General features: G+C 40.3%; 1 protein-coding gene across 2 annotated transcripts in view; it reads left to right on the forward strand.

Annotated features, from left to right (window-relative positions):
* The window catches only part of LOC137998851 (uncharacterized protein C7orf57-like), a 7,645-nt gene that overhangs the window by 76 nt on the left and 2,569 nt on the right, over positions 1 to 5,000 (forward strand). The window contains exon 1 of one of the 2 annotated variants that reach the window (XM_068844689.1): positions 1 to 44. This exon is cut by the window's left edge and continues 65 nt beyond it. The exons of the other annotated variant lie outside the window; for it this stretch is intronic. The gene's annotated coding sequence lies outside the window, so the exon portion shown is untranslated. The remainder of the gene's footprint in view (positions 45 to 5,000) is intronic. 2 annotated transcript variants of the gene reach the window in all.

Raw genomic sequence — 5,000 nt, forward strand, 5'->3', positions numbered from 1 at the left:
TAAGCTTGAAGATTGGTTAGGCGGTTTCATCTCACAGCAAAAAGGTGAGTTCGGAGATCCGAGGATGCATAAACCGCGGGTTGGGAAGACAAGATCTTCGTGTTATCTGTATTCGTCATAAACCTTTTACAAAGCGTAAAAATACGGCCATAATTTCGTTTTGTTCTATTTTATTCATTTAGTAAGCGAGTAGGTTAGAGAAAAAAGAAAGAATGATTATTTTCAGTTTTTCTCTGGCCTATTGTAGAGAATGTGTTCTGTGCCTTTGGCCTTGATGAGCTCATCAGTTTCTGTGGCAAAAAAAGCCTTTATTTCCCTGAATTCTACAACATTCTTGGCTTTGCGACAATTTCTGATACTAAATTTAACTACAGTATTTCTGAAACTCTCCGGGTTTGTCACTCGAAATTGAAAAAAAGGGGACATCTTACGTAAGAGTCTTGGTGGAATTGCTTGTCCCGAGAAAAGTATATAGATCTGCGTTAGGTATTCTTGTTATTTAAAGGATAATTTTTTAGCTTCATTTTATATAACACAAAAACGCAGAAAGGCCTAATCTGTTCCCTACCCGAAAACATTTTTTATCTAAATCCCATGCATTTATTTATAGTTTTTTTGTACTATTCAATAAGATATTTAAATGAATCTTTAATGATTTGAGAGTTCACTATTTTTTTCAAGACTCTGCAACATATTTTAACTTTATAAAAAAATTATTATATGGCAGAAACTATCTCTAGAAATATTTCTTCCAACTGTCGTTATTCTCAAAGTCAAGCTAAACGTAACTCTTTATTTGCGTTCAGTTCTCAAATTTGAGAACTTTCAAACCATCATGAGTGACCATAAATCACGAAATGCACTTCCAAGTTCATACAATTTTTTTTATTTACTATAATTAAACTCAACAAAATCACTCCATCACTTCGTTTCTATAGCAACTTCCGTATTGCAATCTATAACCTCTTTTGCACTTTATAAGCTACGTTTGTATTCGTCATTATTAAGGACCTTAAGATCTACGACGGCGACGGCGAAGTCTTTCGCGATTATTCTATTTCGTTTACGTCGTACAGTGCGGGCGAAGTATCCTAAGAGTAAATTGATACGAGCGGTTTCTGACTGAAAATAGAGAGTGAATGATACTCTGTTGCATACACACGTTGTCGACATAACCTCAAATTTCGTGATTCTATCCCATAAACCGTAACCTCCGGTACTGACATGAAGAACGAACCTAGTCTGCCGGGAGTGACAATCATTGAACCGTAACTGCTTGAAGGGAGTTTTGACGTGTCTTTAATCGCTTCGTGTTCTGTCAAAAATGTTGCTTTTTTTCCCGCTGTCTCAGGTAAGTGTTTTTTCCTTTCATTTGCCTGTGAACTCCTAAGGCATCCATAAGAGCAGACCTGGGATGTGGTTGCCATGAGGCAAACCTTGGTAGCTGAGCAGTGAGAGCTGTGGTATCCAAATCAGTGCTTAATGAGAAAATGTCTGGCAAAGCCTATCAAACAGCTCAAGGTTAAGTTGCCATTTATGATCTGAATGATACTTTCAAGACAAAGTCTGCATCTACGTTAGTAGAGCCTGCAGTAGCCTGCTTTTAGCTTCTGTTAGATCATGTTCGAGGCAAGTGACTCCATTGCGGGCACTTAACAGCCTAAAGACCAGCCAGAGAGTGGTCTGCTATCCTCTATGATTGTTGACCAGGCTTCGGGGAATCAAACCGCTTTTTGGCCGGTCTTAAAACATCTTAAAGGCAGTTTTGTCGACTGACGCTGCCTATCAATTTGATACCAGTTATGCCTGTCAGGCTGACGAAGTTAATTGTGATAACAGTCCATCTCTTGTTATTGTGAAGATGTTGATGCTCTCGCAGTTCGAGAGAAGGAGGTACTCTTATCAAGCGATTTGACTCTCAGGGGACAGATGTGCGCTACCGTAGCAGCCAGTTGTTTCTTCTCACTGCTGTCAAGGGTCCTAAAGTCATTGGCAATGATGTCAGAGATTGCGATAAAATTATGTCTGTAGGTAATCCACCAGGAACAAATTGTGACAATAATGTAATGCTACTGCACACCAAAGAATGGCAAGGTATTCATACCAATGTCTGAACGTAGTATCTGGAATAAAATCCCTGGTTAAGCTTATTGTGTTAAGTTTTTGATCCACACAAGTCACATTGTTAGCCTCCATTTATAGCCAATCGGAAGTTGCAGATTCGTTGCTTTAAACTCGAGCCCCTAAGGAAGTTTTAACTTCATGCTTAGATGGTCTGGCTTTGGCTATGACTGCTAACTATGAGTTGAATCAGAGGTGTAGGGATACCATGAAAGTCCATTTTACAATGAATTTGCCTTTGTTGTTCAGGTTATCAGAAAGGTATTGTTTATCACTACCAGGGGTCCAATTTGGAAAATTACATCACCGTTATTTAAGACGGGATAAATTTCTAGCCTTGGCCCATAATACAGGGAATTATGATGCCCTCGTGTCTCTAATTTTGCTCAGCTAAGGCACTGAGTTACAAATGTGGATTGAGAATGTACACCAGGCGTTTCGTTACATTGGTCATCCACTAGTGGTTTATATTTTTCAAACTGATGCGAGTAGTGGCTGGGACATTACCTGTGCAACTAATGTTTCTTGCAGTTTCGGGAGCAGGAATCGCTGAACAGTAATTCTAATTCCCAAATGTTTGGGTAAGAAAGAGGCCGACCAGGCCAAGGGCGTCCTAGTGGTGCAAGCATTGGCCACTCAGGCTTAGTATACTCGAGTACTACCAATGATGGCTCAGCAGCCTTTTGTCTGGCCAGCTGCTGGTCCACCCGTCTGCTAGTAGCACGCACAGAGTGCAAAACCAGCTCAAGCTGATTGCATGGCCCATTATCTGGGTATTCTATCAGAAGTGACGCTTTTCTGAATACGTTCCCGAGGTGTCTTTCTACTCAGGGACACTACAGCGTTTATCCTTTGAAATGGGCTGTATTCTGTAGTCAGAGGGAGTTCCCTCCACGCTCCCCGGATCTAGCCCTTGTTTTAGAATTCTTATATATGGAAGATATCGTTCGCGTCACTTATGGTCATTAATGTGCCAACCAGAGTCTCGTTGGCGGTCGAAGCAAAGGCTCTTTTGTTCCTGCGGTTGGCACATTTGAATAACAAGAGTAATATTTGTAAACAGATAACTTCCCTATACCGAGTTCCCCTCTATGTCATTCGGCACTGATCACTGCTAGATCAGCTTTCTCTCCTATGATTAGCGCTGAGAATACCTTAGTTGGCCAACATTCAGTTGTTCATCGTTTCTTAAACGGTACCTTGGGAGTAAGCCACCCTCAAATAGATGTTATGGTATTTAGGATGTGCTGCAAGGGCTGCAATATGGGAGACTCGCACTTGCGTTTAAAGGAACTCTCGTTAATACTAGCCGGGTTATAAGCGTTAGCAACAATATTTTGCTACGACATGATATAAGCGATAGTTACCGGTAAAAGTTTCAATATGAGTGTGTGTGTGTGTGTGTGTTTCTCGGTAGTCATATTAGCAATGCTAACACTGTTAGGAGCGTTTGGAGCTATAACGTAACTTTATTCATTGCTTGTTTAGAAGTATTTGGTAGTCTAGACGTAAGCTGTAGAATAAAATGGATATATTAGGACATTGTAAACTTGGAGTATGTTTGGTGTTTTGGGCTCTTCATAGTGTCCTCACAAGCTTTGAAGGCTTCATGTCAGTACCGGAGGTTACGGTTTATGAGATAGAATTGGAAAGTTAAACGAGACTTACCTGTAAGTTGAAGTGTGACTTGAGTCCTATCTCATAAAGAGTAGTAACCGAATATGAGGAGGAGGATTTGAAACAGTGATTGTGACGTCACTCTCGGCAGACCATAGGTTCGTTCTTCATGTCAGACACCTTCGGTTACTACTCTTTACGAGATAGAATTCAAGTCAAACTTCAACTTACAGGTAAGTCTCGTTTAACTTTCCAATTTCACGTTATTGTCATGCAGAGAACCGCAAAAATATGAGCTAAAGTCCGTGCCGCACGTGCAGCACGATTATTTATGCTTTCTTAACCAATGATATCACTGTTTTGTGGCGTTTTCGTCAACGTCGTCGTAGATCTTAAGCTCCTTATTGACCAATCAGAAACGTGACATTTTGTTGAGCATATAACAATGAGTAAATAAAGGGGCTCTGTCATGAAATTTAGCCAATTTCAGCGACTAGGAACTGACAACCAAGTTAACCGAAACGCAGAAAATAACTACTGTAAGGCCCACCTTCAACCGACAGGCTTTTCGACCGTTTGTTTTTGTTATGGAAATTCGCAATGCTTATCGTAGCGATCTGATTGGATGAATTTCAGCTTTGGCGGGATGAAAATTGTTCCACGTCACGCGATGCCTAAAGGGTGAACGTTAGCCTTTGAAACAGTGACTTTTCAGTCCAACAGATTATCGAGTTTATTTGTAACTTAAGTGGATTACTACAGTTTTCCGAAGAAAAATATCAAGATTTTGAAATCTGTGAATTTCAAGCAACCAATTCTGTTAGCATCAGGAAAGTCCTCACTCTCTCATGGCAGTGGCCAGGAGCGCAAGCGAGACCACATAAAAAATTTGATATCAGGACTTTTGAGACAAACTAATACCTGGGGTGCTTTCCTTTTGTAAGGAAAAACCGAGGAGAATTTCCTGCTTAAAGAAACAGAACAAATTTCCTATGATCAAAATATGGAAGGGGACGAATTTGTTCCTTTTGAGACTTTCTTTTCTTTTTTTCTCAAGAGACTGGATGCTAATCATTTAGAATAACAAATATGTCTGGCGGATTTTCGATCATTACGTTGTGCGTAGTTGTGCGGCTACGAGCTATAAAAGTATCCATGTTAATTGACTGAAACCCGCACGATTTATTTGGGCAGCTAAACATCAAGGCCCATTGAGTCCGCCATGTTTTTTTCTTATTTCAAGGAGTATGGTACTCGTGGGA

Source organism: Montipora foliosa, chromosome 4 (genome assembly GCF_036669935.1).
Source record: "Montipora foliosa isolate CH-2021 chromosome 4, ASM3666993v2, whole genome shotgun sequence".
NCBI classification, from domain to species: Eukaryota; Metazoa; Cnidaria; class Anthozoa; order Scleractinia; family Acroporidae; genus Montipora; species Montipora foliosa.